Source organism: Tamandua tetradactyla, chromosome 11 (assembly GCF_023851605.1).
Source record: "Tamandua tetradactyla isolate mTamTet1 chromosome 11, mTamTet1.pri, whole genome shotgun sequence".
Classification (NCBI taxonomy): Eukaryota; Metazoa; Chordata; class Mammalia; order Pilosa; family Myrmecophagidae; genus Tamandua; species Tamandua tetradactyla.
The window spans coordinates 45,940,163-45,962,400 of NC_135337.1; the positions used below are offsets into that span (position 1 = coordinate 45,940,163).

The 22,238-nt window shown below is 35.2% G+C and overlaps 1 long non-coding RNA gene across 1 annotated transcript in view; it reads right to left on the reverse strand.

The window, feature by feature from the left end:
* Positions 1-243: 243 nt before the first annotated feature.
* Positions 244-22,238, reverse strand: part of LOC143649503 (uncharacterized) — a 31,628-nt gene continuing 9,633 nt past the window's right edge. The window contains exon 3 of the long non-coding RNA XR_013159061.1: positions 244-585. This is a non-coding gene — a long non-coding RNA (uncharacterized LOC143649503). The remainder of the gene's footprint in view (positions 586-22,238) is intronic.

Below are 22,238 nucleotides of genomic sequence, written 5' to 3' on the forward strand. Positions count from 1 at the left end.
TGTGGAATAAACACACAACTATGTGATGATACAGTTAGCCACTGATTATATACTTTGAATGGATTGTATGGTATGTGAATATATCAGTAAAATTGCATTAAAATGGGCAAAATTTTAATGAAATGTTGAATTAATTAATTTTAATAATTAAAATGAATGGGCATTTCTCCAAGGAAGATATAGAAAAAAGATAAACAAATTAAAGATGCTTAACATCATTAGTCATTAGGGGAAATGCAAATCAAAAACAACAACAAGATATCTGTTCACACCCACTAGAAAGACTGATAATTTTTTAAAATGTTACTAATGTTTAATTGAAACAATTAAGCAGTTTCTGTTTCAGGTGATGGAAAAGTTTTGGTAATGCATAGTAGTGATGGTAGTAATGGATAATGGAGATGGTGTGAACGTAAGTTAAGTCCACCAAGTTATATATTAGAATGTAATTAAAAGGGGAAATTTTAGGTGGTATGTATGTTTCTAGATTAAAAACTTAAAGCACAGGGCAGGTCACGGTGGCTCAGCAGGCAGAGTTCTTGCTTGCCATGCCAGAGACCCGGGTTCGATTCTCGATGCCTGCCCCTGAGGAAAAAAAAAAAAAAAAAAAACTTAAAACATCACAAAGAGCGAACTCTAATGTAAACCATGGGCTATGATTTATAGTATGTTTCTAATAATATTGTTTCATCAGTTCTAAGTAAGTTACCATACTAATGCAAAATGTTAATGATAGGGAAAACTCTGTGTATGAGGTGCAATACATGGAAACTCTATATTTTCTTCATGATTTTTCAGTAAATCCAAAACTACCCCAATGAACAAAATGCATTTAAAATATATGCTTCTCTGTGACATATTAAGGATAGATCCAACTAAATTAATTCACCCTACTCATGGGGAAAAAAATCCACCCTTCTTTCTCATGCTCCCCCATACAGATGCAGGAGGAACACACTCACTTCTCTAGTCCTAGTGTCAGGAGAAAATGACTGGGTGTAATATCAGGTAATGTTGGTAATAATGGTTAAGAGTATAAACAGTGTACTGGGTAGTACGGGGGTTAAATTCTTGTTTATTGACTTCCAAGCTATCTGACCACAAGCAAGTTGCTTAAGCTAAGCCTCAGTCTTTTTTTTAAAAATACGTAGTTAGAATGGCAGTAATACTACCATCAATACTGAGAGTTGCAGTGAGATTTAAATGAGATAATACATGTAATGTACATAGCATGGTGCCTTACGTATTCTAGTTGATAAATATTGGTTCAATAACATGTTTTGAAGATTGTCATTTCTTTTCCAATATTCAAAGCATTTATTTCCTTCATGACTATTCTTGCATTGCTTTTATTCTTTTTGCAAAATGATACAGGTTAACTTATAGGTTTGTCTTAGAGATGATACTGAGATTTTTTTTCAAAGAATAGTTTGAGAAACAAACAGCAATAATACCTCATTGGCAGAATGTGATATCATATTTCTGTGATTTCCTTATCTATAAATTAATGCATGCCAGTAAATTATCTCTAATTCCCTTATGGAATCAGATTGCCTCTTTCCTAAACTGGTCCAGCCCTATTTTTAATCTAACCAGGAAATTGGCAAAGGAAAAACACTCTAAAATTGATATGCATTTTTTGGCAGGAGGGAAGAAGATACTGAATATGAGAAAAATAGAGCAGTGATTTAGGTTAGGGTCATAGGTTTAAAGAAAAGAAAACCCAGAATTAACATGGATTGAGAACTCAGAAAGAGAATTGTCTTTCCAAGAAGGAAATCTAGGATGGCAAGATTAAAAAAAGAAAAAGCCTACGAGGGAAGAGAAAGAAAGTGAAGGAAGCTCAGTTTGTAGCCTCAAATGTATTCACAAAATAGAAGACAAAGTGTTTGGGGATGGAATTAGATAAAAGAAAAGGGGGGGAGGGTGGATAAAAAGATTGGAGAGATTTGAAACATTTGTGTGGAAAATAACACAGATAACAGTTTTGGAAAAACAGTGAAGACAGAACTAAGGTCAAAGAGCCTGAATTTATGCTGAATCTAATCACACGGGGCTGGTTCATTTTGTAAGGTAAGGTTGAGAAACCTAAACACAGAGACAGGAAAGCATCTGAGGTTTTCAGAGTTGAGGATTCCTGTTGTGTGACTAGCCAAAAGCCAGTGTGGTGAGAGATTTATTAAGCTCATCATGTGGATGACTCTACAATTGGATTTGCATAGGCTGCAATCCAATCCAACCCAGATTGGACCTGGGTTCAGCGGCATGATCATTCCAATAGAAACTGTTTACCCAGCTGATTCCGCTTCATGTATCATGACAACATGATGCTCTACTGGAGAATGCTATTGGAATCAGAGTCAGTTTTCCATTCTGCTGCATCAGTATCCTTTGCTGAGAACCCAAGTCAAATCATTGCAGTTGTGCTGCCTCACTGGTTTTTAGACCTATTTTGAAGCCTGCTATTATTTTTTATTAGTGAGTTATGTGTATATAATTATCCATGTATCCATATGTCTTCATGTAAATCTGCATCTACACCTATATCTACATTATAATCTACCATCTAATTTCTGTCTCTGTTTAGTGTGTGTATACGGTTTTCTAAGAAGTAAAATGATTTTACAATTTAATTGATTTTTCTTTCTACATACTATATCTTTTCTCATTAACTCTCTCATTGTTTACTCAAATGAGGAACAAGGAGCACCTCCAAAAGGAAAGCCACTTTGATTAATAAACTGTGCATTTGTAAATCCTAGGTTCCATTCAGGGGATAGAAACCACAGCAGTTATTGTAACAGAGATAATTCAATATACAGATTAATTGGTTGTTAATAATTGGAAATGCAAATGAAAAATAAATGTATCCCTGAAAGAACAATTTTAGAAAGTAGGCATTATTTCTAGGACTGGGGTGACAAACAAAAAGATTGGAATTATTAAAACATAGAGGCTAGCAGGAGGGACCCCCATAGTGCTTAAACATGTCCAAACTAAGACATCCAAGGAAGATACCTTGGGTCAAGAAGGCCAATGATGTTCAGTATTTCTCTCAGCTGGAAAGGCACATGGTGACACCTGCTAGCTTTCTCTCCTCATTTCATAAGGCTTCCCCATGGGTGTTTTCCTTCTGCACCAAAGTTCTCTGGTTGCATGGACTCTGTTGGTTCTGGTGACTCTGTTGATTCTGGTGGATCTAAAGCTTTTTCCAAAATTGTTCCCTCTTAAAGGGCTCCAGTAAGCAACCCCACCTTGCATGGGTGGAAACACAACTCATGGAAACCATCTAATCAAAAGTTACCATCCACAATTGGGTGGGTCACATCTTATGGGAACAATCAAAAGAATCCCATCCAGGGCGGGCCATGATGGCTCAGTGGCAGAGTTCTCACCTGCCATGCTGGAGACCCAGGTTCGGTTCCCTGTGCCTGCCCATGCCAAAAAAAAAAAAAAAAAAAAAAAAAGAATCCCATCCAGCAATACTGCATGAGGATTAAAGGGCATGGCTTTTCTGAGGTACACAACAGATCAAACCGACACAATATCTTAGTATCTTATTCAGTATAGGAAATACGAGAGACTGCATGTTTAATTAAGATTTCCCTTGAGAGAAATTTTCATGCTTTTTATTGATGATTTAGGTCTTCCAATTAACTACTACTCCAAACCTACTTTGACCAGCCACAAACTAGAATACTTTCTTGAGCTTCCATACTTCTTACTGGGTGCTTTCCCTAAGGAACCTATTCATACCACAGCTGATTAAAATTCGTTGAGCCCAGCAAGCCAACAACCAAGGAAATAGGTAAGCTCCAAAGGACAAAACATTTTCCCAACCCCCACCCTTGCCAATATAGGCACATAATTCCATAGGACAAATATCAAACTATCTGCAAACATCTGGAAAATGGTGGGTAAGTTAATGCAAATCCCTTGACCTGCTGAACTTCTCCCAAGTTTACATTTCTCCACAACTTCACCATTGAGGGCTAGCATGTATTTTAATTGTTGATTCTTGCATACATGTGAAAATGGCATTTATTGATAGGTTCATTGGCAATTTGAATTCCCACTTCTGTGAATTCCCTGTTCATGCCCTTTGACCAATCCTGATCTACCCCTTCATATGGTGAATATCATGTCTTATTTCCTTCCAGGAAAGATCCACTTAGAATCCTGTAATGCTCAATTATAACTTGGCCAGTTAATACATTTGATTACCTTTCGCCAACAATAGTATGTGACCTAAAACATATGGTTGGAAACAGTTCTACCAAATTTTTATTGGGAGAAAACTTGAGGTTAAAAGATGATTTCCATTTGGCTTATTCTATAGGGTTAATCAAAGAAGAGAAAAAAACTAGCCAAATCCATTTATAGTCTCAAACTTGTTTTGTTGAATGACAGTCATTTAAAAAGTGGGAGGTCAGGAAATAGGGAGTGAGCATTTCCATAGCTCTCTTATAAGGAACCAGCTTTTTATTTAATGACTAGTTTTAACTCAGTTAAAAGTGACCATTTCTACATTAAATCCTCTGTGCTCATCAATATTGATCTCTATAATTGATATTCTAGTTGATAATTAGGGCAATAAAGTTCACAACTATGAAGCAAAGGTCTCCCAGATTCTATAAGTAACAATATAAGATTTTGTAAAAATCCACTGCACCCTGGTTGGAAATTTTTTCTCCATTCTCAATACAGAAACAAAATAAGGAAATGCTGTACTTAAACTTGTGAGCAGCTAAACTGATCAACCTATCTGGAGGCTCAGTAAAACTTGCCTGAAAATTAATCAACATTAAAAAGGTAATGAAATAATATTGCAGTTAATTCAGAAGAAATGATATGGATGTTTATTAAATTCAAACAGCTTAATAAAATTACTTTTTAAAGTGTTATTGAGTCACAGTGGAAAATTTTGAGACTGCTAGGTCTAACAATAATTGCATATATTATCATGGTCATTTATGACAGGCTTCTATGAAAGTGAGAGAAATTAGAAAATCTCAGTTATTATTGATAACCAGGTAACAAAATACCTTTTTTATCTATTTAAAATTCCTCCTTATTTTATAATGCACAGATATACTTTCTTCTTGGATATTGAAACTCTACCTGCTCTAAAACATTTGGTCAGTCAGTTTAAGTTAAATAACAATCATGAGAAGAATGGTAACTGCCAAATACTTAAGACTTTGTCTTGAACAGAAGGTCCCAATCCTTACCAGACTATTTAATTAATTCTTTAAGTCTACTTCCCTCAGGATAAACACAAGGTGTAGTTTATGTTACCTTCAAAATGAGAATATTTACTACCTTCAAAAATAAACTCACTGGTTTTCTGGATATGCCCTCAGAATGCTTCTTCAACTTGTTTGTCTCTCATTTTTATGTCTTGGAGCCAGTACATTACAGGAAAAAGTTTTACATTAGCAGTCATTCTATACTCTTTTATCTCACAAAGTTAACAACTATGCAAGATTCTTCAAAGCCTTCATTGGTGCCTTGCTCACATTTGGTTCCATAGATGCTTGCCAAAATCATGGGCAATTGCTGTTGAATTATAATCACAGATGCTTGGAATAATAGCATCAATGTCTGTGATGTTGTCATCTTCCTGAGGGTCAGCTTCTGCAACAGGCAGGAAGCAAGAAAGAACTGCCTTTAGGCCAAAATGTGGATCTCAGCATAGGACCTTAAATTTTTATGCTTCATCAATTCCTGTATTACAATGTTGTTGTCAGAAGCAAAAGGAAAAGAATCTCTGGGCTGATCAAAGTCTAATTTTAAGCAGTTTTAAAATGGGCTTATGCTATGGCTCCTCTTCTTTTTAACTCACATCTAAATAAATTGACTCTGTTTTTAGATGACTTGGATATAAGCCCACCTGCCATAACAGAAAGGAAGAAAAGCCTCTTTTGCTATTGTGTTGACATGGTTTTATATCATGAGCTAGGAGCAAACTGAAGAAGCAATAAAATCTTTTGGCTGATTACTGTCAGACAGAACAGCTTAACATCGACTCTACTGAATCTAAAATTGTTGTCTTTGGCAGGAGTTCTCAGGCATTAAAATGGACGGTGCTAAATAACTCCATCCATGTCAATTCTTTCTATTACTTAGAAGTATACACTGTAGCCAGCATATCCTGGAAGGCCAATCAACCTGTAGCACCACTCAACATAAGGAAGAATTCTGATCTAATACTGGATTTCACTTATAGGAAGACATCCTATGCTATCAAAATATTTTAGATCAACACAAATTGTTTTATGCATAGAACTCCATGCTAGTTGAATTGTTGCCCAAGCTAGTGTAGTAAAAGCTCTTCCTTTGGAAAAGCATCAATGATTCCAATTCAGAGGAGGGATAATCCTCCTTCTGTAAGGGTAGGCATCAGATTCCTAATGCACACAACAGAATGCCAGTCTCAGTGTCTGAATTTTTAGTATCTCTTGGGTATGGATCTTTTGATAAACAACAATGCAAATTTGGTCACTTAATATGGAATTTAGTATTTGGTGCTCTAAGTAAGGTTACTAGAATCTGAACTCGATTAGCTTAACTTCCTCTAATAATGCTTTCATTGTGTTGTGGTTTAGTGTTTTGTACTTGGTTTTTATTGAAAGCCAGCATAAAGAATAGTCAAATACATGTGCAAAAAATGACTGATCTTTGACGAAACCATTGTTGAGGATGATGTCTCAATCATCACTCAATGTCACTTTGATAAGACTCACTTGATAAACCCCTCCTTGAGTTTAATACTAGGCAAGAAAGAATCTCAGCAAATTATTGTATACACTTCTGTTGAAAGAAAATGGGAACCATATTATACTTCCTGCTAGAAAGCTCAGCACTGAAGCGTTAGAATACAGCAAGTAGGTTTCTGGTTTCCTGAAAAAATTAGTTTCCCCCCTTCTCTAGAGGGGGTTTCTAATTTCTGATTTTAATTTTATCAATTATATTTCATATGCATGTTTATATAAATTGCTTCCAAACTTTTTGGAAGTAGCCAAATGTTATTAATAATTTATTATAATTATTCATGTAAAAAAATAAATAGTAAATCACTTCCATCTGGGACTTCCTTTCCTCAATTATGAAATATCAGTGGAGGATCTCTCCCCTACCTACCTCATAAAATCGTTAAGAGATCTAAAGAAGATTTTAAAATAGGGGAGCCTCTGTTGACCATAATTTTATGATTTTAATAACCATTCTTTTGAGTATGCAAGCAGTTGTCTTTTCTTGCTACCCTCGGTGTTGAGCCTCATAGTCATCCAAATTGTTCTGAAAGTCACTTAGCTTTGTGAATTTACTCCTCCATCCCCCCTCCCACACCACCACTCCAGCCTTTTCACCAACGTACGGTCCTTACTTACCTTTTGTAAATATCTCTTTTGGCATGCTTCTGATTAGAACTATTTCATACTTTTCATTTTTTATGACATTTTTTATCAGTTGATTTGGTTGTCCATAATGCTCTTCCTCTTCCTTATTTGGTCCAAGCTTAGTTTAATGTTCAGAAGTCACAAAAATAAACACTTCCTGGACAGGTTGGTTGCACAATGCCTGCTACCACACTCATGGGACTGCCTCTGCCTGCCCTGTCTCTTATTGCCTTTTTAGCTCCCCAAATCCTACCCATATTTCAAAGCTTAAGTCCTGACATGCCAGAGAGTTTCAATTACTGTTCTCAATCTCACCAATACCATCCTTCTTCCAAATAAATTGTATAGCATTTATTATCTGAAACTTGCAGTATTGTGCTTAAATAAGTTTGTGTGTGTCCTGGTATTTCTACAAAAATACCTAATGCAAGTACAGTAAATGAAGTACAGAAAACTTAGCTGTCTATTGTAACTGATTCTGGGGAACTGCAATCATCCTTCAGTTTTACGGTTTGCTGCACCTTCATGTCTTTATTCTTTATAAGAGTGAATGTACTGTCTTCTTCAGCAATATATCCCCAGTATGTAGTTATCATAGAGTAGGCATTCAATAAATATCTATTTGATAATGAAGGCCGTCAAGAGCTCCATACTCCCTAGATCAGTAGTTCTCGATTCTTAGTGGACATAATGATAACTTCTGCATGTTAAAAACTCAGAATCCAGAATGCCAAGTGTGAAGTTCTTGGTTTGGTGATTGAGATGTGCAGTGTAGGGGCCTATGAATATGATTAAATATATCCCCAGAGATTCTGATAGAATGAGTTCAAAGATGAAGAAAGCATGCCCTAGAAAATAGAATTCAATTCTTCTCCTAGGTGTTCAAAACCTTATGCATTCTGTCTCTCGCCTACTTCTTAAAACTTACTTTACAGCATCCCCTTTCCATACAGTATACACTAAATAAACTGAAGTACATATGTGCAAGACTGATTTAGCACTAAACCAGTTAGAACCTCAAATTCCTCATCTGCTTATCACTAGCCCCTACTGAGTTTTCACAAACAGATTTTTACCTTTAAAGACCCAACCAAAAGTTACCTCTTCCAGAAAGCCTTCTCTTATTCCCAAGTTGACACCAAGCAGTTTCCTCACCAATGACCTTGTCTGAGTCTCTACTTAGTGCCTGTAATAATTTGGAAGCTGCTGGAATGTGATATACCAGAACTGGAAAGGCTTCTATCAAAGGGCAATTTAATAAGCTGCAAGTTTGCAGTTCTAAGGACATGAAAATGTCCAAGTTAAGTCAAGTCTATAAAGATGTCCATATTAAGACATCCAGGGAAAAAAAACCTTTGTTCAAGAAGGCAGATGATGTTCAGGATTCCTCTCTCAGCTGGAAAGGCACATGGTGACATGTGCTAGCTTTCTCTCCAGACTTCTTTAATGGCTTCCCCAGGGCTCTGTCTATTCTGTTGGCTCTGCTGGTTCTGGTGGCTCTGTTATTTTTGAGGCTTCTGTCATTTCTTCTTTTAAAGGAATCTGATAAACTAATTAAGACATGCCTGGTATGTGTGGAGTCACATCTCCACCTTCTCAAATGGCACACCCACAATTGAACAAGTCACATCTCCATGGAGCTAATCTAATCAAAAGCTTCTGTATACAAGATTGAATCAGGATTAAAACATGGCTTTTCTGGGGTACATAATACTTTCAAACTAGCACAGTACCATTGTTGTTAAAGCACCAGATTGTTTCCTTCCATTTTAGACTTTTAGTTCCCTGAATACAGGTTTCACATCTAGTTCATTTTTAATTCCTTGCATTTCTCATCATTGTTCATTAAGGAAAGTATTTGCTCAGTAAATACTGAGTCAATTAATAAAAAGCAAACAAGTGGTCCCTGATGTTCTTGCACAGCTTCCTTTTACAACATTACCTCTCGCTCCCTTCTTTGCCCCAGACACCCATACTTTGTCCCTGATGATTTGGGGTAAGAAGCGGTTAAGTGTTAACATCCCAAGCCCCTTATTTCAATAACATGTTTAATGTTGTTATATAACAACTGACGAGGCGCTCCTCAATGGGAGATCTGTTTTCAGTTATCTCCAACAAGGAAGTGTTTTTTCCACCCCAGGAATCAAATCACTTCTTCCTCTCACCTCAGTGTGGAAGAAGGAATACAGACAACAGGGAGCAGGCTGGAGAGAAAGAGCCGCAGGGCCAACTCCGAGACAAAAAACAGCTTCCCACTTAACAAGTAATGCAGGCAGCCAGCATTTTTCTGAGCCTTTCGGAAAGGAACAAAAGTTCCTTACAGACAGAATTTAAAGTTAACTTTGAGTATGTGCAGTGCAAAGACTAAGAACCAAGAACCAAATGGCACCCGGGGACGAGGTCAGGAATGGCAGGGAAAACAATCAGCAGAATAATTCAGAAGTCAGGTCAGACCAGAGGCTTCAGCTTTGCTTATTAGGAGTCGTCATTAGATGCTCAGAGAGGAGAAATTAGAAGTCAACACCAGAACGTCACAGAATGTATTTTTATGTGATTACGTATATTTATGTTTAAATAATATATGGATTAAAATGTACTGTTCTCATTAAAAACCTCTTTAGAGGTTTTAGTAAGTCCAGAGCTATAGGATCCCAGGATATAAAACAGGACAGAGAGGACATTATGGAAATATCATAATTAAGCTTCTGATTGCCCAGAAAGAGCACTATTAAGTGAGTAGCGTCCTTAGAGATTGGTGTCCAAAGGATGCTGAATCACATCTGGTGGTGCTGCACGTCGCCCTTGCTTAGCTGCATTTTTGACCATGGTGTCCCTAATGAATCTTAAGCCTACCAAAGGATGATAAATTTGAATTGATTTTTTTTTTCCTTTGTATTTGGTACATTATCACTCAGCTTCTCATTTCCCTGATAAGATAATTCTAATTCTTTTCTATTCTGTAAAGTAAAATTAGAGCAATAAAACTAATGAAAAAGCAACTCTCCTTTGGTCCACACTGCATAGGTATCTCAACTACTTTTAACTTACTAACATATAGACACAATTGTTCTGACACCTCCTTTCCAACAGTTCTTCCCATTAGTGTAAGAATTGCTTGTATTTGAGATCTATTATATCGACAGAGTATAACCTTCCAAAATTAATATTAACCGTGTATCGCTCCTTTTTTCCAAGTGCTAACTCACTGAACTAGAATATTTAATGAAACACTCACCCTGACACTGCTACCTGCCTTTTTCACTTTGAGCCAATAATGAACCATAAACTTTTTTTTTTTAACCTCCGTTAGATTCATGGGCTTTGGCAGCCGCTGTTAGAAACTTATTGTGAGCGTAGGTAGCTTTAACATTCTTGCTGCCCTGTGTTAGCTTTCAATATTTGGAACTGAGACAAGTGCCTGGCATATTTCCCCAATGCAACTGCTAAGAATTTTCTTTTATAGTCACACACTCAAAGCCTTGTTGATAAATAACGCTAGAGCTCAAAAACCCCTGATCCAAAATAATCTACACTATGACAAAAGGAAGGCTGCAGAGTCATTGAGATATTAAATATGAAAGACCTTTCAGAATTCTTTACAGCATTCTATAGGGGAGATGAATAGTAAGTTCTATCTTTATGGTAAATGGTGCATAAATGATGGTAAAGGTGTATAAAGAGAACATATGAAAACTCACATCTAGAGCATAAATTGGGTGAGAGCCAGCTTTTCTAAGGATGAACGGTTCTGCTCACTTGTTCAGAGCCTATCTGCCAGTGATGGATACAAAAGTGAAATATTTTAGAATACTGTTTGTTTCAGGGAAAGACACTGGCTCCTTAACAGAGCTTCTGTTTTTATGTGCTGAATATCTTTTTGCTGTATCAACGGAAGGAGCACTCAGTCAACCACCTCTCTGGGGTACATGCTTTTGCATATGATAACTGAACTGGGTTATGGCCAAAGGCAGTACTTTCCCCTCCCCCAGTCCCCATGCCTTTTTGTGCCAGGAAATGACAATTCCAGGCAATTATATACACAGTAATAAAAATGATAATGTGATTAGAGCAATTATATCAACCAAGCAAAAACTAGGCCTCCTAGTCCTTTCTGTTCATGTTTTTTTCCTGTTTCCAATGGGCCCTTAATTGAAGATGCAGAATTGTTACTTCTTCAGAGACAGAAAGGCCCTCTTTGATGGAACACACTGTAGATTTTCTGTTCATTGGAACTGGGACAATACAAAGCAGAGAGAGAAATGACTTGGAAACAGTATAACCTGCACAGAGTTGGCACATGCTAAAAAAGTCATTCACCTGTTTGTCTTTTCTTTCCCCTGCAATGCATGTGGGGTTTTTGTAATTTTTTTTTTTTTTTTGCTTGTCAATACTCCATAATATACAATTTTGTTTGCTGTTTGTAATTTTCTGCTGCAGCGGTTTCAAAGTTTTAGAAAATCGATTATTGCAAGGATAAGAAGATATATATTTGAGCTGGCCTATTTGAAAGTAACATTAAGTTTTACTTCACATAATTCTGTCTCACAAAATCTTTCAGCCACCTAGAGTGGCAAAATGCATTGGCCTGGCCTCAACAGAACTCCATGTTCCTTAATCTGGTTTGTCTGTTTGGTTTGATCTAGGTCTAAGGCAATTTGCATTTTTTAAAAATTCAACAGTCATTCTAAATTGTTCTCCATATGGTATGGTGCCAAGGAAAAATCAACAAGTTATTGCCCTTATGACTTAAGAGGGAACAGTGCTTTATTTTATTAAATGTAAGACAAAATTGAATAGAGTTTCCAATAATAACTCTCAAAGTTGGGATTAAGTAACTGAAGAGATAAAACAATGATAAGGTCAAGAAAGAGGATATTTAAACATCTGTAGGCTTTTTTTCTAGCTTTTTTTCCTTTTTTAAACTTAAGCTTTTAAGTATTGAAAGTTCATGTTCAGTGCCTTGATCAGAGATGATAAATGAACTACCGAATTGGAAGAAGATGCTGCTATTATTTTAACCAGTAAACTAACTCAGGGTTAATCTGGGAGTTATTTAACCTATTGAAAGTGTTTTAAGTGAACATATGGTTTCTATTGTGAAATCAAGGCACAGCTTTAACTATGAATATAGATAATTACCCTTTGGACTTTAAACATTTATATGTGTCACATTGTGTCAGAGCATTTTTCATGGTCAATAGGTTGAAAGGTTATAAAGTTGAAAATGAAAATCAGTGTCTTTGAACAAAACTATATAGGAGCACAAATAATATAATTCACTACTGCTCTCTCTTGGAAAGAGTTAGTAATAACACTTAGAAAACAATCCTTACATCAACAATAGCATATGCATGTGTTAACTGAAAAACATGATCTCAGTTAAAAGATCTAATCTTTAGGTTCAGAAACTCAGCCTGTGAATATGTATTTATGAATGTCTCAATGATTATTTCATCAACTGAATTATAAATGACATTTCTTTCTTAGTATAATGGGAAGAAAGGGAAAACATTTTAAAACCATATGAAAAGTTCATGTAAAATGTGTCTACTGCAACTCTGATTTGAGCATTTAATGGAAATGCCATTTTTGAACTGAAATTGAACTTGTAAAGCAGGGTGCATTGTTCTAGACCTCATACAAATTTTGTAAACTGAACAATATTTCAGGCCTGAAGAAGTAATGCCTTAAAATAGAAGTGGAAAGTATTGCAAATGCTTACAGGCCTTCAGAGTGGAGGCCTTAGAGCTGCAATAGAACATGCGCTGTTGTAACATAGTAATGGTAAAATTTCAAATGAATGGGAGAAAGGAAGACAGAGGGACTTTTGGTAAATGTCTATTTTTTTTTTACATGGGCAGGCACCAGGAATCGAACCCGGGTCCTCGGGCATGGCAGGCAAGCACTCTTACCTGCTGAGCCACCGTGGCCTGCCCAAGTGTCTATTTTTTAATCAAAGACAATTTAAACTGACTAAATAGGAATGAATTGCTTTATAAACACTACTGAATTGGGAGAACATATCTATAAACAAAAACCATATTTTCAAAGTAATATTTCTATTTGTAGTTTATTCTTCAGAATTACAGTGCCCATTATGTACTGGGTAGTGATAATACCCAGTGCATAATGTTTTTTTATTACATTACATTTGTAATAGGAAAGTGGACTTATGACAAACGAGAAAAGGCTAAGATGGTTGCTCTTATCTCTTAAGTAATACATTTCTTGGGACAAAGACTGTATTTTGCATGCCTTTGGTTTTATTTGAAAGGGAAAGCACATAAATTGTTTGATACATGAGTTTTGTTGTTCAAATTGTTTGGAACCACTGAGATCAGGTTTATTTGTCTTTCAGGATCGTATAGTCAGTTTTTAAAATGATGTTACTCCGGTGTGAAGGATTTTGCAAAATAAAAGATTATGGCACAATTTAGACATGATTTCTGTAATGTTAAGCTGGCAAGCAATTCAAGGATAAGCACAGACTCTTCTGATAAACACATCAGCCTTCATCTTATAGTAAACACCATGTTAGCGTCTAAGTGTTTATAGCCAATTGTACGTATGTGTTATTTCCCACTTTTAATATTAAATTATAGGAATCCTGACTTTGTTATAATTATAGTTAGAGTCCCTCCCAGAACTAGGACCATTCTTCCTTTATGAAAACCATGGCCCTTGCCAGAAGGAGTCCACTTTAAACAACTTAAACTGAAGACACTATATAGTCTCTGAATAATTACCAAAATAGTTCTTTAAACCCACCTATAGTGAGAAGTTACATGCCAGAAGCATGCTTCTGCTTGTAAGTAAGGTCACCATTAAATCAGCCTTTAAGAATGGAAGCAATGGAGAGAGAGGAGCCAGATCAAGGACTGGAAACAGGTTCTCATACAATGGTGTCTGTAGTAAGTGAATGAAGGGGCAGTCAATAAGAAACCGATGGTTTTCAAAAGGATGGTTTTCTTCTCTGAGCCAAAAATCTTTTGCCCTGCCTCTCTTGTAAAAAACATAATACCCATTCGTCACAGGCAAATGCACACGGAGAAGATAGTGTATTTTGAGACCGAATTTTTTTGTCAATTTTTTTAAATTTTTGACTCTTGACTTTTTAAATAGAACTGCATAGTTAATAATTTGCGAGTCATTCAGCTAATACAGTGTTGAACTATTCTATGTGAAAATGTTTGTGATATTAAAATTATTGTTTTTAAATGAAAAAAATAAATAATTGTGGATGCTTTGTGTAATATCAGATCTTTACAACTACTCTACTCAATTATTTTGTGGCAATCTTTTCAAAAAGTTTTATAATTTTTTTGGCATTTTCTATTATGCTTATAAATCCTTTTCCCCAATCCACTTTCAGCATCCTTCATCTGCTATAATAATATTAATGCTTTATAAATTAAAGGGTTTAGAGAGAATGCATCTAAAATTAATATTATAGTCTATGATAATATGCATAGAACACTTCTAAACGTAGCAAATATTTTCACACTTTTTAACCTGAAAAAATATTGACCTGAAATATTTGAAGTATTTTACCCCAATAGTTCTCAATTTCCACTCATTAAAGAACAAGAGAATGAAGAGAACATTAAGGGCTTGTGACTAAGGCAGAGGGAAAAATTTTCAAGGTTGTTAAGCATTTGAATTATCATGAGAAAAAAATCATTTATTTGTTCATCTTTTCAATTATTTGTTTATCTTTTCAATTATTTGTTTATTAATCCCTACTTTGAAGGGTCATTATGAGGATTAAATGATTGCATATGCAGCAACGTTCTTAGAATAGCTCCTGAAACATGATTTGTGCACAATACATCTTAACTGTCATTATTTAACTACCTGTTCACATATTTAACGAAGATTAACAGAGTGCTTACTGTGGTATTCAACTCCAAGCTAGGCCAAACTGGCTGCCCTCATAGATTTTATAATCTAGAAAATATTGTAAATTTTCCTCAACAGATATTTTTTTAAGACAGGATCGCGACTTCTGGAGTAGCTCAGGAGTAACCATACAGAATAATGGTGGAATACATTTAACGGCCTCTTCAAGATTCTTTCATTTTCAAGAGTCTTCAGGAGTTGTAACAAACCACTTCCAAAAGTAAAGCCATATATTTCACCTTCCATCCAAGGCCTCGTCGATACTCAACAAAACTTGGAATTCCACATTGTACTGGTTAAACAAACTAGGACTGAAAGTTCGCTAGGCGAACATTCCAGAAGTTTGTCTCAAGCAGTAGTCTAAATATTGTATTCTGTATCTACTTCTGAGAGACAGTAAGTCGGTTAATGAGGTCATTTCCATAAAGTTTATAATCTTCTTGGAAATGCATTGAGGTACCAATATCAGATATCATAAGAAAGATTCTTGTGTTTTAAGATCTGTTTATAAGGCAGACCCCATTATCTAAGCTGAGAGACCAAGTTACCTGACACCCCCAGTGCTTGTTCTCCTGGAGAGGAAAACGACAAAAGCCGACTTTCAAAATAGTCCTTATTACTACTTTAATTAATATTGAAACATATATTATGAATTCATTAAACACTAACTAAACTTAAGGAAATTCCTGAAAAAGGTTTACACCTGTGAAAACACATAAAGCACCCGTGACTGTGATTCACACTCAGCATTTTATTTTACCACATTTAATAACATTTGCTGCACTCACTGTATCACATCATAATCTGCCTGCAGCTTGTCACACAAGGCCGAGGATAAGAATAAAGAAATGGTAGCATGTTAAGTGCATTTAAAAAACAAAACAAAACCTGGTGTGTACTTTAATTTTCAGAACAAAACCTTTTCTGGTTTACTTAAAAGTTCTGGATATTAGCACAATAACATTAGAATCATTTCTACAGAAAAAGAAATGAATGGCACTGATGTTCTATTAGCACTAAAATATTATTGCTCTTTCTTTCTTTTGAAATACAGTTGCGGTGATTGTGATCAGAGGCGATACTCCAAGAGGCATGGCTAATTTCAAAATTGGACCACTGGAGGCATTTTCCTATGAAACGTATTATGACCATGAGTAAGCATCCATTTCTTTCAATATATTTTCTTTTCCAAATATATCAGAGATTCACAGGAAGTGACGCATATCAATAAAATCATGATGTCAGCCTATCGTACCTCTGAAACTAATGCTCACTTCCTCTCCAATATATTTCTCTTACATCTTTGACAGCAGGTGATTCTGCTGTACAACTGGAGGAAGTAGCGATGCTTCTCTCTAGAACCCCCACTCCATGAACTCTTAGCACAGAAAGAAAGACGTAGAAATAATATGAGGTCATCTTGATAATCAAATCTCTGATTTTACTGATGAGAGGAAAAGTACACAACTTAGGTTAAGAAATTGCTAAATTCTGAAAGAATGCATAATTTGAAAAATATTTGGTGGTCTAACATTTCGTTAAGATGGGAAGGTGATGAGTTGAATCACTTGCTCAGGTTTACACCCCAATGATGACGTTTACCAACTGTGTAGCCTTAGACAAATGACTTCACCTCTCTGATCTTCAATCACCTCATATGTAAAAAGGGAATAACATTCATAATGGAATGGCTATTACATGTAACCATCCATTAAGCCTGCATGGAATTATTATGCCTAATTTATAGGAATAATACTATCAGTGCTTAGCAGAGTACATGGTAAATATCTAGTGCTTGTCTGAATGCTATTTTTTTTCTTAGCCCATAAATTTAAAAAGTGTTTGCATGTATTATCTACTTAAGCTAAATAAAATAAAACAGTAAAAGATTTTATTCAAAATAGCCTGAAATTATTTTACAGCATCAGATCCAAACTCTACGGTGTGTTTTACTTGTCTCAAAAGACATCTTTTGCATCAATCACTACTTTTACTCATTTGGATTTCTTGCCCAGTTACCTTAGTTGAAATTGAAAAAGTAAGTGTTCACGAGTCTGTTAAATTAAAATCGGGAATGCAGCCATGTAAACTGGTCTGCAAATTGTGTGAAACACATTGCCATTTTCCCTCAGAAAAGTGTTCACCCTACAAAGGATTGTGGACCATCTTATTAACTGTTTCCAAAGTGAGTGGAAACAACAGGGTTCACACCAAGTATGGATGCTAAATTATGGAGGCAAAATGTTTTAATTTTTGTTGTTATTATAAAAGAGGGGAGACTCTACCAAAAAAATGCATAGCCAGTACCTAAATGTCCAATTTGTTTTTATTATTACCAGAAATGTGCATATAAACTAATTTTGCAGGTGGGCTTATTGCACCTGTTTTTCAAATGACAGTCCTTAATGAACTGTCTTACTCAGAAATATGTGCAGTCATAAATATGTATATCATGTGTCAATTTCAAGATGACTGGCCATGTCCTGCTCAAATATAAGAGTACAAGCACCAGTTTTCCCTCACATGTTTGTTAGTATATGCTCGTGGTATGTCAGAGTTTAACTACACTGAGGAAAAATAGTCTGTTTATTCTTTTTTAATCTTTACAAATTCATCTTCTTTTTTCCTTGCTCTCACTGAGAATTCTACAGGAAACAGGTGAACAGGATAAATGTATATCCATTGCAATGTCCACCCTTCAGTACCTAGACTTGATGAGCTATGGACTTCAACTCTTTTAAATTCCCTTTTATTTGTGGTCTCATCGATTTATTTTTTACAGTTTTTTCCTCAACATCACACAAATAGACATTCAGGTATACCTACTCTCCAGACAGCCAGCCTAGTATGTTTTGACTACAGTAAATTTACCTGGTAAGAAGTTTGGCGGTGAACTTGTTTTTCTTTAGTAAGTTAAGATTTTCTAATTGACAATGAATTTGATATTCTTCCTCAGAAATTTAAATTCTTGAGATGTACTTCTTCATGCTGTGAAGAAATGTATTTTTAGAAATGTGTGCCACTTAATTCTTGTTAATTTTCTATAACAGATGGCATAGGTATTTGATTTATGCACTCACCTTCATGTGGTCTGCTGACTACAAGCTTTTTAAAAAAAATTTAGGACATTTTTTTTTTCATTACTGAAACCTTGTCTTTTCCACTACACGAAATATTATTTCTAAGGAGAAAGAAATGTAAGAGAAATTTTCACGTTATTGAAATTGAGCACGATTTGGTGATTAATTGCATTGTTCTGCCTGATGTTCAGAGCTCATTGCAGCAGTGTGAATTCAATGGAACAGGAATCTAAACCAGGTGTGGGTTATTAAAGTGGCAGTACCCAATTTGAAATTATCAAAGGATGTGTATAAAAGTTGATATGCCTAACTGTGTTCTTCTAGACAGAAACGTATGAAGCTTGCTAAGGAAAATCACTCCCATCCATCATGTGACAAAAGAACTCAAAACTCTTCTTCCTTGGGTTAGAGCAAGAACAATTAGTTCTATCCCTAGTGTACACCAATAGCTTCAAAACTTTCATTGTGTTGACATAAGACTATAGTTTAAAGTTTTGCATTTATAGAATAATTTATTTCTCACCTTACATAGGAAGTGTTTGCCTTTATGTGGAAGAAATAAGAAGGTATAGGCTTAAAGAGTATAGAGTATAGGAGCTGTCTCTATAATAAATTCAGCCCAAGCTCTGAAAATGATCTTAAAACTTTATTCTAGACAGATTGGCTTAAGGATAAGCCAATTCCTTAGAAAGATGAAAGCATGCTCAAAAAATCAATCAAAAGTAAAATTTGTTTCATTAAGTCTTTCCTATCTTTCGGTAGTTCCGCTATAGCAAATCAAGGATTTTTCTCCTGAGATGGAGCTGGGGATTCCATGAATACAAGTGACTATGAGTTCAAGTTTAGAGTCATTCTCATAGGCAGCCAGTAGTAATTTCTGTCTCTTACTGTTAGACCAACAGTGTTTGACACATGACAGAAAACTAAAATAAATGGATATAATGGAGAGTCTAGGGGAAAAAATGTTACTTTGCAGAGTTTTATAGTTTTTAAAGCACTTTGGCATCCATAATCCAATCCTTTATGACCTCTCTTTGAGCTGAGTAAAATGATCCCCATTCTACAATTAAAGACATTGAAGTTTAAAGAGAATGAATTTCTTACCAAAGTCCTAGATCTAGTAAGTGATAGAACCTGGAATGGAACCTTCATCTTATGAATTTTTCCACAACTTCTACATAGACTGTTCATAAATGGTTCAAACAACCTTGTTCAAAGATGCATAATTCTTTGAGTGTGTAACTGGTATATTTTCCACCTTCCTGTTCTTCTCATCTTCCTGTATTGAAAGGCAGTACAGGGTCAAATCATATTTTACTGTGATCTCTCAGCAATGGAAGAATGGCAAAAGAGAACAAGTAGTGTCTTTACAGTAATAGGAATGATTGAGGGAGAAAAAATAAAGCTTGACTTCAATAAACTTGAAAGTGCAAATAAGACTTGGAATTTGTGCAAATTCAAGTTGGTTCTTCCTGTTCATTAGAAGAATTTTTATCAACAGTGAGAAATTTGTGTTTGTTAAAATGAGAAGTACTGGTTGATAGAAAAGAATTGAGGTTTTAATTTGCCTTAATTTATTAGATGTGTCCATATCACAGAAGACTGACTCAATAGTCTCAATAGAAAAGGAATAAGATGGGAAGAATACAGAATAATGTTGGAGAAAAGGAGCTCTTCAGAGGAAAGCTGATTTGTTGATTTGAGGACATATCATTAACAATAAACACATTTGTTAAGCATCTATTTTGTGCATAGCAGAATAACATTAGTTATACCATATGAGATATCTGGTTTCCCCAAAATGATTCAATATTATCAACTTCATATGGCTAATAAAGTGGAAGCAGAGGCCATGTATCACAGCCTCTGGCTAACTGAATCTGAGAGCAGATATGGGTGAATATTTCAGCCCTACCCCTTTGCAAGCTATGCAAATCAGGTAATTTTTTAAACTTTTGAACCTTTAGTCTCTCTTTTCTATATAATAGATGTAGTGGTAGTACCTATACTACTGGTTGTTTGGAGAATAAATAACTTTATACTTATAATCTTGTAAATATACATTATAACTTATGTTTATAATTTAGCACCATGACTGACAGATACCAATGATTCATAAAGTGCTATTTGCTGTTATTATAAGTCCATATACACTAAAGATTATGTAGAGCAGTTTGGAGAGAAAAAAATAAGCGCTAAATTGGGTTCTTGTCATTATAAATGCAGAGAAATAATCCGATAATCTGATAAATCTGCTGTCAAAGTGCTGTGCAAATAAATTTAGCTAATAGAAGATGTATATTGAACACAAATTTTGCATTAAGCCTGGTTCTATGTGCCTTATAACTAGTATAAACTTTTATAAAACAACTAAATTCATAATAGTTGTAATTATCCTCATAAGGTAATTGCTATTATCATCTCCGTTTTAAAGATAAGAAAAGAAAGGTGGAGAGAAGTAAAGTGTTCAAGGTTATATACAGCTACTAAGTACTAAATCGGGGAAAGAGCCCGGAGTTTATGTTCTTAACCACTACCCATACGATGACTTGTGATCCGAAGCTACTTCCTGCAGGGAATAGGGAATAATAGGGAATCCGGAATTGTTTAAACAATGCTCTCATGTCTGGGAGGGAAGTAGGCTTCAGCAGCAGACAGAAGGAGGTCATCTACTTAAAATTCCAATTTTATCACATCAGTCACTGGAAGAAGAAATATAGCATTTGCTCAGTTATAATCTGACTAAACCAGCAGAGGAGAAAAAATGAGAATGTCTGAAAATACTGTGTACACTATGATGGCATTATAAAAGTCTGTGGATGGCAAGAAATATTTATATTTCTTTCCATGAAACAATAAATTGCATGAAAACTTTGATGTTGGAATTTAGCTACAAAATAGATTTCATACTGTAGCAAAATCTATCTGCTCCATCATTTGTAATTCATCCGGACTTGCAATAATTTATGGTTCATTTATTTTACATAGAAAACTTACACTAAAATGATAGTTGAAATATAAAGAGTTGTTCAAATATAGGAAACTGGCAAAGTTCTATTGAGTTCTAAAATAATTCCTGATTTTCCAGTCATAATTTATTCCATTTACCCTCATTATCCTTAATTTATTCTACCAACAAGAGGTCATAAAGCCATGTCATGATCCTGTACATATGAACACTTTTAATAGGGACTGAATATAAATTGAGAAAAGTTGTAATGTAAATTAGTGCATTTTGCTGCTACTTTGTTTTATACTGAAACTTTTGGCTAGGTCAGAAAATTAGCAACGCTTATAGAAATGATTTATTTTTTATGTAACATATTTAATTTTTGTCCTTTTCCTATTTAGCTGTGTCAGAAAAAGTTTATTTGGTCCCACACACCTTAACCAAACTATGCTTTGGTATGCTCCAAGGAGCATTAGGTGAGTTTAATAAAGAAGTCTTTTGAGCTTTTGAATCTTATATTTAGTCATACACAGAGCTGCCATTTGTGACTCTTATGTAACTTCATGTCTGCAGCTATTTATATTCATATTACATGTGTATTAAGTAGTGCTTTTTTTTCCCCCTTTGGTTATTTTGTCTTGTTACTCCTTAGATTGGCTTCCATTATTTCTACCTTTCCATTTCTCAACTTTCCTAAATATCCTCGGTCTCTTCATACCATCAAGCCTTTGCAGATTCTGCTCTCTCTGCTTGCACTGTCCTGTTGTCTAATTCTCAGCCTGATATACCCTCCTGTATCTTCAAGAGTCTGCTCAAATAACATGTATTCTAATTAGCAAGAATTGCAGCTGTTCTCTCTCTGTTTTCTCATAGGATTCTATTCATGTTGTTCATTACTTCTCATGTTTA